This window comes from Anas platyrhynchos, chromosome 7 (assembly GCF_047663525.1).
Source record: "Anas platyrhynchos isolate ZD024472 breed Pekin duck chromosome 7, IASCAAS_PekinDuck_T2T, whole genome shotgun sequence".
NCBI classification, from domain to species: Eukaryota; Metazoa; Chordata; class Aves; order Anseriformes; family Anatidae; genus Anas; species Anas platyrhynchos.
Window position 1 is genome coordinate 28,832,528 of NC_092593.1, and position 13,945 is coordinate 28,846,472.

Genomic DNA, 13,945 nt, shown 5'->3' on the forward strand with positions numbered 1-13,945 from the left:
ACAGGGCTGGGAGTAGACTGGCCCTGGTTGGAGTGACTTCCCTCAGGAGTCTGGTGGCCTGGCAAGGACACATTAGGGCTCAACAATTGAGCTGATTTATTTGAAATGCTAATCTTGTCTTTAATCCCAGCTTTGTTTCTCTGTAACCACACTGTTCTGCTGCCCTCAGGTCTTCAGCAAATGCTTCCAGTATCAACACTTCTATACAGATGAATCCTTGGGACAGATTATGTGTAATTCCCATTTCAAGGAGACCAGTAAAAAGGAATTAGAAAGGAAATATGCAAAAATCCTTGAAGCCACAAAGGGGACTTTTTTTTTTTTTTTTTTTTTTTTTTTACTGGCTTTAGGAAACTCTGAGTCTTCCTAAGAGAAAATTTGGACTTCAAGGATGCAACTTGTAATTAAAGACACTTACCAAAAGAAGGTATTACGTTTGGCTTCTTGGGAAACTCGAATCCTAACAACCTCCCAGAGAACTGAGCGTGGCTGTCCTTGTTTGGGATGCTTCAGCACACAGTGCCCTAGCGCAGATGTCAGGCTGAGCCCAGCTCAGTACTGAAGGCAGAAGGTAAGGTTTGTCAGCTCCTCCCGAGAGAGCCTTGCCTCTCAGGAGCACAAAGCCTCTGAAAACCCTTCCCTTGATTCTCTCCCCACCTATACATTAAGCTTCTAATTTTTATCTGAAAGAGGCTAAAGGAAAATATAATCGCCCTCCTTCCAAAAACACAGAAGCTTTTGGATGCAGGTAGAAGGGAGGCCAATGAGGGTTGAGGAGCTGATTAATGCACACATTAGCTGATGGATCCCAGCTGGAGCCAGATGTACTGACTGAAACTAAATGAATTTAGAGTCACAGGGTCATAGAATTTACTGAATTCCTCCTTTTTATACTTTATATTGTATTCCCTTAAAAATTCACAGGGGGAAAAAAAAAAAGGAAAAAAAAAAACAAACCCTGACTTTCACTGGGATTCACTACTGCTGTCACAATGGAAGCAAGAAGTGTAGCCAATGAGGGGCACTTTTCCTCTCTAGCAGGTAAAGCAGGTGTGAAGATTTGCATGTCTCCTTTTGAGGACTGCTATTGCTGCTTTTCTTGCATTGACAGAAACTGACACTTTAAAACAGAAAACAGGGAGTGAAACAGAAATCCATGGATCTGTTGTCTTGCCTAAGCCTGACAACAAGCTGTGAGATAACCCACAGTAGCTATGTCACTAGAGGTACAGAAGACACTGCACAGGTGAACCACATCAACAAGTAAGACTGAACATTAATCTCCCTGGTGTTTCTGCAGTGGTGACAACTATTTCTAGCTACTTACTGACAACATTGCCACCCAAACCTCTAGAAGATGAGTGAAGTCCTGGAGCAAGGGTTTCCATCAAGACCTCATTCATGACCTGAATGCAAGGCCGAATTTGCCACAGGAAAAACTACTAATAAAGACAATTTGCAGCTAATTTGTGTCTTGCTGAGAGGGTATGTCAGGAGATGTGCCTCCAGCTGGAGCACAGGGAACGAGCTGTTCCTCAGCTGTGAAGCTTTTCCACTGTTCAACGCTGCTGCTTTCCACGTATTTGATGTGATTCCAGGGAACCCTCCAGAGCTCCCAACTTCCCAGCCCAGCTCCTCAGGTCACGTACAGCAGAGCAGGGTGCATGTGCTCTTGGCACAACATGTAACACCTCCTCTTCCCTTACAATACTCCAGTTTTTGCTCTAGCATAAAACATCAGAGGGCCTCATCTCATTTGTAGCTATAGCCTGGTGATCAAGAAATGTATAGCTCTATAATGAAGATTCCTCTCAGCCAAAGACAACACTGCAATAAAACTCTATCATCAGTGAACCTGCTATGACTGACAAGGAAATGACATTTCCACCAAGTGTCGTAAAAATTCAAACAGGAGATTTATGCACACAAGAAATATAATACCATTAGATACGTCAGTGTTAAAAAAAATAAAAATAAAATAAAAAACTCTTCTGTGACCTGGTTCCAAGGTCCTCCTGCAAAGCAAACCTAATGGGTCGCATTATTAATGTGTTACTGAGACAAAACAAGCAAAGCAAGTCAGCAATAGAGAGGTACAGAAGGACGGCAGTATTGCCACTATTCCCTTGATTCTTTTTTGACAATACCTTAAACAAGCCCAAGAAATCAGGGTCACAAGAAAGTTAAAAGATTTTTGCTGGGGATTTGACATATTCTGTTACCTGTTTAACTGAATGCCCACGTCCTTCATTTGAGCATTAATTTGAACCCAACTTGCAACATCAAACGAAGTAATTTTGATCACCTGCTAGTGATAAGTAGCACCTTGTGTTTAAACTACTTCTCCTTAAGACTGTCAGTGGAACATAAATGCTTATCTCCAGCCCAAACAGGCTTGAGATTTTCCAGCTCTAGTGTGTGATAAACAAAATTAACACTGGGGAGGTGAAAGTGCAGGCATGCACTCACTCACTTTCTTTGACATACAGCTCAGGGTCCTGAAATGGTTGGCCTTACCTCCCTGAGCACCTTGGTGTGCAGCAGCACAACTAGCGTAACTGCATTAAAAACGTGCCATTTCTCCAGCCCTGGTCCAAGGCCTAAGGAAGTCACAATGTAAATAGGTTGTGCCTATCCTAAAAACGCGGCAGTGATCGTGTCAGGCTCAACACTCTGCATTCAGGAAGATTTTAAAGGTTTAGCAGTTGAACAGTGTGTTAGGTCAGGCAAACACGAACATCCTTCAAAGCAGCCTGCTCATACTTGCACTCTTCCCCACCTCAGGAAGGCAGATTCGATGTCCTTTCTGTAGGATACATAAAACTAAAAGGCACTTCTGTGATCAAGATATAGCATAGTCCACATGCATAGAGGCAAAAGGACAAGCACAATGAGAAGGATGAAAGGTAGAAAGGGTCTAGAAAAGGGAAATGGGGAAGGAAGGATTTGTGGAAGTCACTGGAAACCCTGTGGGGAAATCAGCCTCCCACGTTCCTTCTGGAGAATCCAGATAATTGAAGGCTGTGGGAATGCTTTACAGAAAACCCCAGACCAGGGGTGATTAAGTTCTCCAGACCTCTCATCAGCAACACATGGATCCCATCAAGAGACCGCTGCTTTGGCCGGCAGTGAGCAGAAGTCTCCTCAGGGGGAGGACTGGGGCTTGCCTGCATCTGATAGCAGGAGACAGCAGGGAGCAGTTTTATTTTTACAAAGCCTCTGCCATGTTTCATCTCTGCGAGCAAATATCAAGCTCACCTCTGGTCTGGGGTTTTGCTGTTGAAACCCTTGCTAAGAGATATGAGCAGCACCAGGTCTGTTTGCTGCTCTGCTGCACCAGCAGTGAGAGCAGGGATGAGCAACAGAGGTTGTGGAGCACACCACAGAGGAATACAACCAAAAATGCCAGTCATGGTTAGAGCTTGGGTTTGCTACGTCTGAGCTGCTGAGGTCAGTGTGCAGCACCGGCCCCTGCTGCAGTAGCGTCACCCCAAATTAAGAGTCTTGCTCTCAGGGAGAACTTGTTTCCAGAGCCAGCGGCTGCTTTCACACAGCCTGAAGCCCACGTTCCATGGGAACACAGATTTCAGAGCCATCATTTGAACATAGAATCACTATAAATTCCTCCAACATCATCACAGCTTTAATTTATACCTGCTATGCTCTATGCTTCCTTCCAGACAGTTTGGCCGGACAGGATAACAACGTGTGCACACGCTCTGGAAAACAACAACCCGCACCCTAGAAAACACTGGAACTGAGAGGGCTACAAGTCTGAACACAGACACATGGCAATATCCATCCCTCATCCCCCCAGAGCAGGGTAGAGAGCTTATGGTGATTTTAAATGGCTCCCATCTTCTCTTCAAGCGTTATCATAACACAGGCCAGAAAGCCAAGAGCTATAGACAGGAGTTCATCAACAGGTCCGGGCAGTAATAACACATTTGTTCTTCCCACAGTGGCTCTAATCACAACCAGGGCTCTTCTGGACAGAGGAGCTGAATGCTTTGATTGTAGAGGGATTGGCTCTGGCAAAGATTAGGCTCTTTGGCTGGAAAAATCAATGTTCTGTATTCAAAAGATTTCTCCAGAAATCACATATTTCTACAGAATACCTAGAACTGAGCCAAACATTTGAAAGGAAACATTTCAGACATGGAGAGGTTATCCATAACCTGCTGAAGAGTGGGAGCTGCCAGTCTAGTGCTGCAGTCTTTGCACCCTTTCTACCTTGCCAGGGCTGGGAAGGGAGTCCCACCCTTCAACAAGCTATGTATGGCATCTCAGCCCAGGTTTCACTTACTTCATTTCCACAAAAGTCTGTGGAGCATGAGCAAAAAGCACGGGGATTTCAGTGCCTAGATGAACTCTCGCTTAAGCGAAAGATCAGTGATTTTTCCAACCCAGTGCTCTGGGTTAGGAAAAGATAGATATTATTTTGCTCAGTCGTTCTCAGCCCACTGCTACATGAGCAACCACAGCCTCTCTTCCCAGAGGCCAGCAGGGAGCACGTAGGCTTTCCTCCCGTTCCCCATTCGGCTGCTGGTGTGCTCAGCCTTGGAGGTCACCAGCTCTGCCTGCAGGGCTGGGCACAGCACCTGGCTGCTCCTGGTGGCCAGCGGGGACCAGCAGGGCAAACGGCTGCGGCTTTCTCCTTCACAGCATCTCGGAGCCCCAGGCAGGGAAAATACTGATAACAGCAATGACATCCGTGCTCCTGTCACCAGGTGGGCACAGCACCCACTTCTGGCCAAAATGATCCCTAATCAGTCCCTTGGGCCTCCTGGGGGGTGCGCTCCCATAAAGAGATGCTTGAAACATGCCCTATGAGCACACAGATCTGGTTTCTTCTAATGTAAATCTATGGCCTCCCTCTTTGGAGGCTTTCCATTTGTGTGGAGACTGGAGGCAAAGGGAAATAAAAATCCCCTGCCTTAAATGGAAACATTTGCGAGGAACGGGGTAAGATCAGCTGCCAAGTTACTTACTGCAGTATGACTAAGCAGCAAAATCAGTGCAAGATACTGGACTTTCTGTAAGCTGCTGATCTTTCACACAGACAAGAAACACGCAGCTTGCCCCTACTCCTCTCTCCACCCCCGGACAAAGCATGGCGATAGGCATAGCTCTGGCAGAGACCATTCAGGTTTGGAAAGAAAATGAACAAAAATATTCAGATAAGAAAATTATTTTTTAATTCAGCAAAGAGTTCCTTGCAACACTGTACTAAAATCACTTGCTTACTAAATTTCTTCTAACACAGCAGTGAAAACTATCAGGCCTTTATTCACTGAAACAATTTTTTACATATAGGACTTATATTTCAAATGTTTTACCACAATAAAGGCTTTTTTGACTCTTCCAGTGCAAATTTTCTGGAAAAGATGTCCAAAGTAATACATCTATTTTTACTAATGCGACACATATGTCCTTTCCTGTGGATAACAAGCAATCACTAGTTAAAGAGCAATAAAAAACTGTGTTTGTGGGTCAACTTCAGCTGTGAGCACTTCAGTTCCAGCTTCACAACTGCACAGTGAACATGTGCTTCAAATCGGGCTCTCAAAATCAATTGAGTGTAAAAAACTGATCAACGTAGGCTTGATTGAGCTATCTGAGCTCACAGAAATATATGATAACAGTTTACCAGGGCTGAATGGTAGCATCTGCTCTTACGATCACAAGTATCCATGCCCGTCTGAAACAGGCACCACGATGTCCTTAGTAGCCAAGTGCAGTGAAATGGGGATTGTATGGGCCAGTTTGTCACCTTCTGGCATGTCTGACAGGGCTCCAGATGATTTTACTCCAGACATGCTTATTGTCCCTTTTACGGAAAGATCCAGACTGATTAGATTAGATGGAGACTTCAACAAAGATTGCTCAAGCTACAGGAAATAAATAATCTCCAAATGACTTATATAGACAAAGGCACCTATCCTGGCAGTGACGCACAGCATTCAGCTGGTATAGGTGACCCAGCAGAGTGCTCCTTTGCTCCTGTACAATGAAGGAAGAACAGACAACATTAAGCCAGAAGTGTGTCTGAACAGAAGTTTGGCTTCATGACACATCACTGTCTTTGGCTTGTGTCCCCCATGCACCCAGGCTGTTTTCCCCAGGGAAAACAGGGGGAGGCATTCAGTGCCTAATTCTCCTACAGCCTTAAGTCATGGTCTTGGGCAAACTCGTAATGTCTGTGTTTTGCAATTCCTCACCAGCAAGATAGCTCCTATAAAGTGTTTATCTCTCTTTTCTTTACCTAATAAAGTCATCAGACATCACAGTCAACAAATATTATACAAACACATTAATTTACTAAGTTGTTTTTTGTATCTTCCAGCATTACCTGGAGACCAGGCACAAGACAACCAGAAACTGCTCTGATTTCAAAACAGAAGAGTTTGAATTGTGCAACACCTCCTGGGCAACAAGCACCCCAATAATTCTGAGTATCCTGACACGATCATTGCTGTCCTTACTGTGCAGGCCAGGCCCTTCTGTATTATAGTTTCTCATGGCACATTGCCTCCTCGTGTGAATTCCCCTCCCTACACTAAAGGGGGTACAGAAAGGCTGCCTAGCCAGCACACTTTTTGCCTTCAGTGCTTGAGTGGTCCCTGTTTGCCAGCCAGACGGCGTCTGCCGGGTGACACAGCTCCAGAGATGTGGCAATGCCGTAACTGACTCACTGCTTGCTTGTGCAGCACTTACCATCACAGTGCTCTTTTTATCTGTCTTGCCGTGTGCATGAGGGGCTTCCCAGACCCTACCTGCATAAAGTTTTGGGCCCTAGGGAACCCAAATGTGCAGGAAATCCCAAATCCCTTGAGATTATGCAAAAGGAGCGGCTCCATTTGGGTTGGAAAGCACCGCATCCCCAGGGCCTGCCTGCTTGCAGATGAGCTGGACAAACTGCCAGCTTGCACAGCAAGGGGACAGCGTGGGCAGAAACGTGAGACACCAACTGAAACTGGAAACCCCTGGGAGACCCAGAGACTCTAGGCCAGGTTGCAGGGCTCTCACAAGCTCAGAGCACACTTGGCCTCAGAGCAGTGTTGCTATCGCTGCGTGCAGCTCTCCTCCTGCACTAAGGAGCTGCAGGAAGGGGCCTGTGAAACCCAGGGGTGTTGCACAGGGAAATTACACCAGCTGAGCCTGCTCCCACCTTGCCCCACACGGTCGTCTGCCTCCTTGCTGCCACAGCCAGTAAAACCAACACCAATTTCCTCCACAAATCATCCTGGTGTTAAATCTCAGCTGAGTGGCTCTAGGGAGGAGCTGGCTGCTTCATTACGGGAAGTAACATTCAGCGCTGCATTAACAGGGCAGGGGGAAGGAAAAGGGGCCTTGGACATGTGCTATGCGTTGGGTACAAAGTGTTCGGTCAAGCCCATGGGGCCTTTACCAGCTGTGCACCATGAATGACACATCCAGCAGGACTCAGGGGCAGCGCTGGGCTGGCTCAGCACGCTGCTACGGCGGGTTTCAGCTCAGCAACCCGCCACATGCTCGTGTTCCTCCCCCCCGACCCCTTTTGACACACTTTTCAAAGGAGCTGCGGGGATCCAGATGGGAGGCGTCCAGCCGCCCGCGGCTACGTGCGTGCCCAGCGCTTCCACGCCGGCCAGAAAAGCTGACGGCCTGATCTTTATCCAGGACTGGCTTGCCCTAGAAAATCAGAAAAGCAACACGCTGTTTTTACAAGCTGCCTTTGAAAAATCTCATGTACTTCAGGTCCCGTGGAAAACACCGTATGTAGCTGTGTTTCGCTCTCACATTAGGCAAGACATAATATTATATGCAGGGATAACTTTATTGCCAGAGGTGCTATCAGAAACCCAGAATCCTCAGGAGCACTCTGGGCTTAATTTCCCATTTATGCAGAAATACACGTGACTCAAAGCAGCAAATGCTTTGAGGCTGCTGAGGGCCTGGATTCTTTAGGGTAAGAGAGGGATTTGTGGGGATTTCAGGAGCTATTGACAAGCACTTTGAGCTAATATCCATGAGTATGAAGGTCTGAACTGCTGCCTAGAACAGAGCCAGGACAGAAACCCCAGCCAGGACCTGACAGAGATGCCTTTTCTCCAGGCTTATGGAGCAGTGAGGAGCTGGGTTCTAGGTGCTAACCTGGCACGCTTATTCCTGCACTGTTTGCTTTATCCTATGCCATGAAAAATGGTCTCGGTCTGACTGCAAGAGATGCGTTTGTACTGTTGCAGAAAGCCCTTCGTGGTTTACAGCAGTGCATGGGGTTTGAGGCACCAGGAGGAGTCAATCCCCCTGCCCTGCCACAGGAAAAGCTTGTTTCCAAAAAACAGGGCAGCAGGGAAGGTGCTGAGATCACCCAGGGAGGGAGCTTGGGCAGGACGGGGGCTTTGCCTGTCCCAGGTGTGTGCCTGCTTTGGGGCTCCCTGCGCGCTGTATTTCATTTCACAGCTGCGCCTTGCCGTGCATGTCTGCGGGTGCATTCCTGTGCATGCAGCTGCGTGGTCTGGCAGCTCCAGCTCTCTTCGGCTCCTTTCCGTGGAAGGATGCAATTTATTTGCTCTTGTCAAGCACCTCCTGGCCTTGCCTCTGCGACTGCGAGCAGTATTAGGCATGTATTTTCTGGGATGCCAGCTCAGATTTCAACCTTCAGCTTAGAAAATGACTTGTTGCTGGCTGTGAATAGCGTGCTATTGAAGGTGGCTAACTGAGCATAGCCTATTGATCCACATGTAAAACAGAGGTTGCCTTCCACAGCTTGCTTGGGCCAGTTAATTGCTTCAAAGCTGCCTGTATACAGACAGCTTGTGCCTTAATGCCTTTCCAGTCTCTAGGACAACCGTGCAAAACAGTCTCGAGGATCTCACTTTTCCTTGCCAGAAGCCGAGTTTTGGTTATTAAGTCATTACACAGGGGCTTGGAAAAGCTTTGTCCTGTCCCTGCAAGACCACGGAGGCAGCCAGGGACATGGGGGAACCAACTGACAGACAACCATGGGCTCACCTTTTTGGGTAGAGGTCTCAAAATTAGACAAGAGACGTTTAGGTTGGACACTAGGACGTGTTTGCCGAACCTGACAGGGGAACAAATATGCGGTTTGTGTGGCAAAACATACCTTTAAGTGAGAAAATGAGCTAAATGACCTCTTGAAGTCTCTTCATGGTTTATTTCTAGGTGCTTCTGTGACTAAAGAAATCTAAGTTTGGTGAGGCACTAGCTGCTATTTGGCTTGCAGACTGTGAAAAACAGAATAAAGAAACAAGGTCTTAAGCTCATGCCTATACGAGGACTGCTAAAATGTGTGCTTTATGAAGCCAGTTCAGATGATGGTGTCGGGAACATGGCTTCCCAAGGTGTTATTTATTTGTTTATTTATTTTCCCAACGGAAAACTTACTCTGGTTTCTTGCAATTGCTGGGAGGCATTGTGTGTCCCTGATGTGTCTGGAGAGCTGAAGGACTTTCATTTTCTGCTTGTTCCATTCAAACAGTCATCGCAGCCAGTCCAACCTCTTCTCACAGGAGCTAACATTTGTGTTGTTCAAACTCTGGACAGGTCTGTTGTTGGGGGATGTGAAAACACCTGCCAGGAGGTGAAGGATTTGATGTAAAATGCATCAGTATCTTTGTGCCTTTTTTTTTTTTTTTTTTTTTTTTTTTTTTTTTTTTTTTGACCATTTTGTTGTACGGGACCAGGTTAGGACTTTGACTCTTTGTGCCAGCCCAAGACAAAAAATACTCATCAACACATTGGAATTTCCCGTGGGTTGGAAATTCTGATTTTTTTTTTCTCCTTCAGCTCTTCTTGGCATCACCTCACCAACCTGACTGTCACTGTGCAGCATCCCAGCAGCAAGACAGACAGAAAACACGCTGTGCAACTTGGCTGAGCAGGAAGGAATCTCTGCGGCTGGTGTCTGACATAAGGAGACAGCCTCATGTCATGTTTCAGAGAGATGGAGAAATTAGCGGGCTTACAGGTGTTGTGATTTTCAGGATATCCGGAAAAGAGATCAGTGGGGTGCACAGAGGTGACCAAGAAGTTGTGCTCCATGAGGGCAGAGGAGCTGTAAAACTGTACAGCAGCCAGGCACCATTTCTGCTGTAGCAAACAGAGGCTCAGCTTCGTTGCCATTTTGACACTAATCCAAAGGAGTGTCCAAAGCAGATTTCTTGGCTCCAGGACGCAGTCAGAGGGCAGCACAGTCTGTGCCTGTGTTACAGGCGAAGAAGGACTGTAACACGAAACATCTTATTTCAAGAAATAATTAATCTCCTTTTTTTTTAACCCGAAACACTAACTCATCTTATTTCAATAAATAATTAATCTCCTTTTTTTTTTTTTTCTTTTTTTTTTTTCCCCAGAAAAAAAGAGTACTATAACCAAAAATTGTCCTTGGCCAGAAAGGAATCAGAAATCTCTCCAGAAGCATAGCAGGAGTAGGATGTGTCTGCATTGCCTCCAGCTTCTGTTTTATCATTCTTTTTCCCTTTTAATATATTACTATCAAGAAGAGATTCCCCAGCTGTGTTTTGTGCTTGGTTCAGCAGCTTGCATGTTAAACACCAGCATTTCCAGTGGGATGAACGACAAAGACAAGCAGTGTTTCCTGCGGGTGCCTGCAGCAATGGGTGGGATGGGGACTGATGCTTTGCTGAGACAGGCTAATGGAGTGGCCGCAGCCATGTGTCATGGGATAAGTGGTGTCGAGCATTTTGTTCCCTGCTGGAAAGGCTGTGTGGCTGTCTCACCATGCTTCATGGGAGGTTTTAAGGCCCTCAGGTCTCCAGGACTTCTCTCAGCTGCTCCCGTGTGCCTGCAACGCCCTGGGTCCACAGCACCTCTCAGCAGAGTGGAGCGCTTCAAGTGGGTTTGCCTGACGGCAGGGTTAGCAGGTAGCTGAAAATGAGCACTTGCATACCAAGCAGCATGCAATTACTAAGCAGAATGAGAAGTTTGCTAACAGCAGCTCTAGCTTCTGCGGAATGAGCTGTTTTAATAGCTCCTTTGGCCAAGCTTCTGTTTGTGAACTGATTTTCCTCACCCACAAAGATCCACAAGTGTGAGAAACTAAATGAAGCAGAAAGATAAAAAAAAAAAAAAAAAATAGCAAAAATTACTTATCTCAGAGGTATATCTACAGTCCTCTGGATTCATCTCTTTGCTTCTTGGAGAGGCAGAGAGGCAACTGCTGGGCTGGCTGGCTGTGGCTTCCCTCCTGCCATATGCCCTCCGGAGCCTTTCATTGCCACGAGTCCCAAGAGCTCTTCTCCAGCTTGCTGTGGGTGATACAAGTATTAGGCTGATGCGACATATTATTTCTGCAAAAAAGCAGGGAAAGCATACACTGTGCAGCCAGCCTGATCTCCTGACAAACAGTGAGGATGTAATTTGAGGAGAAAGACCCTGGCAGAGCATGCTTATTGCTTGCTTCTTGCCTGTGAGCTTGGCTACAGGCGAGTGAGGAAGACACTTGAAGAGCCAACCCAAGATTCATTGTTTACCTAACTAACATCTTCTCAGCCTAACCAGAACACTACAAGCATCTAATTTAGTCCAGTTACAGATACTTATAATCCAAATGACTTAATTCTCAATGGGAATTAGCAGTAGCTGAAGCTGCAATGGGCAAGTCTCCCAGAGCCACGCCACGTGATGTTCCTGCATCCCGTGCATTGCTAGGGGAGGCCATCAGCTTCTCGAGTCCTTTACCTGGAGCAGGATGGTGATGATACCATGTGCTGGGGCACGTCTTCCTCCGTGGTCTTGAGTCCACTCAGAATCTCTTTTGTGTGTCAGTCCTGTATTTCTTAATGGGTTCCAGCCTTTCCTCTGCTCTTTGCCTACAAGCTTACATGGTGGAGGGCCATGCAATTGGACAAACACAAAACAAAACTCAAACTAAAACACATTTGAGAATAACATAGTTAAAACAAGTCCCAAAACACAGGATAAGCAAGAGGCATTTGAACATTCAGTTATTTTGCTAGAGGCTAGACCATGGTCTTCTGCTCCCTAGATTAATTGTAGGCACTGAAATAGCTATTAAATAATTTTGAATAAGCAGTTCAAAATCATCCTAGAGCAGATATTTATTGTCATACAGCTTGAGGTCTTGCACTAGCGTCATTAACAGCAATTTGGCTGAGCTACAGGACTGCAGGCTGGGGGAAGAGTTGCCCTGATGCACTTGTGAAGTGGTCTCAAACCACCAGCAGCAAGGAAAGAGCAGACAAGCCCACGGAGAAGAGGAATCCTTTGCAAGGACTGTTCTCAGGAGTGATAAAACTCTTCTGCAGCTGGCTGCACTAACCTCAAGGACTGTTTGCAATCTCCCCCCCCTCAACTTTCTGCTTTGTCCTTTAGGATTGCAGCCCTGTGCTGTCCCAGCCTGCTGTGCTGCTGGGATTTTTTCACGTGTATTTTTTAGGGTATGTGTTTCAGGAGTCCCATCAGACTGATACAGCAGCCTCGGAGATGCCCTCCTCCTCAAGCCATCACCTTCCCACAAAGGGCTGTGAATCAGCATTGCCTCAAATGAGGAGTGTTTAGTCAGAGGAAAACACAAATATGGCCCAAATTCTGTCGTTGTTACATAAACCCCCTTGCTGAACATCTGGAGAACATCTGAAGTTTAACAAAGCAGGCCTGCAGGCAGAGGCATTTTTGGCCTTCCCCGTAATGGAAGCATAAAAAATGAGAATGAAAGAATGGGAGTAAATATAACCAGAAATGGAAGACAAAATGGGCCCAGCATACAGGGGCCAACTCTGGCTCAAACACTTGACAAGGGCTCCTGCGATCCTGCCTGGACAGCACACAAGCGTGGGGAGAGAGAAGGCAACAGCTGTAAATGCCACACATTGGGTGCTGCTGGAAAATCCTTGCTGGTCCCTGTTTTCTGGGGAAGCCAGCTTCCCGGCAGGCCCTGTTTAAAATGGAGCTTTTTCTGGGAAAATGGCAGCTTAAAGGAAATGCTCAGTTTTTCTCATGGGAAAACTGACAAACACTTCAAAACTGAGACTTGGAAACCGAAAGTGTTTGCTGGCTTGGGATGTTCTTCCACGTTTCATAAAAGTGAAGAAGCAAGGGCATGGTTAAGGGTGGAAAGAAGCTCACGGGAGCAGGAAAAATCCCTCCTGCCACCCTTTATTTTTGCAGCTTAAAGCAGAGACAAAGTGCTGCAACCAGCCCAAGAGAAGAGTGAGTTTTCCCCAGCTTTTCCTAGGTGTCTCTTACATTCCTCCATTTCATGTAGCCTGGGGGACAGGGTGGCACAAAGCCTCTCTGAGCCCCTGGAGAGAGGCTGAGCATCCCTCAGGATGAGGGGCAGCCTCGTCCCCTTCCCCACCACCTGCTGCCGTGGCTGTGGCTGAGCATGTGGTTCCTAATAGTGCAGGGAGGGAGCCCGAGGGGGGATTCAGGCCTTTCCCAGCCCCCAGCTCTGCTCCTTGCTATCACTGGTGCTGGCTCTGACCACCCCCCAGCCAGCTCCACAGGCAGGGCTGGGTAGGTGATGCAGTCTCTGTACCCTGCTCCCCTCCTTCACCAGTGAATCACGCAGAGGATGGCAGCAGGCCTCAAGGAATACTTCTGCTACAATAGGAGCCTTTATTAGTGCAGACGTGAAGGCTTTTTTCCTAGCGTCCTGGGGAGAGGAGGCAGGACATCAGATACAAATGCCTCCAGAGAGAGGGCACCACACTCAGAGCCCCCCCAGAGGTGCTCCTCAGAGTTTCCAGCTGCAACCAAGGTGTGCCCAGTGCTGCCAGGGACCCTGCACACGTCAGCTGAGGTGCTTGGCCAAAAGAGGGCATGGGTGAGAGGAGAAAGTGAGACAAGGGAGGGAGCAAGGCAGAGCCTCTCTGCTGCAGAAACACGATGGGAATGCAGCCCAGTGACTAGGGAGCAAGTGGCTTTGGGTGCATGCAGCTGTCCCCAAGACAGGCAC

At 47.1% G+C, this 13,945-nt stretch overlaps 1 long non-coding RNA gene across 1 annotated transcript; it reads right to left on the bottom strand.

Annotated features, from left to right (window-relative positions):
• Positions 1 to 7,544: 7,544 nt before the first annotated feature.
• Positions 7,545 to 9,528, bottom strand: LOC101790299 (uncharacterized). The gene is made up of 3 exons (XR_217609.6): positions 9,391 to 9,528; positions 9,110 to 9,230; positions 7,545 to 7,674 (listed from the first exon to the last, which is right to left on the bottom strand). It is a non-coding gene; the product is annotated as an uncharacterized lncRNA (long non-coding RNA).
• Positions 9,529 to 13,945: the final 4,417 nt, after the last annotated feature.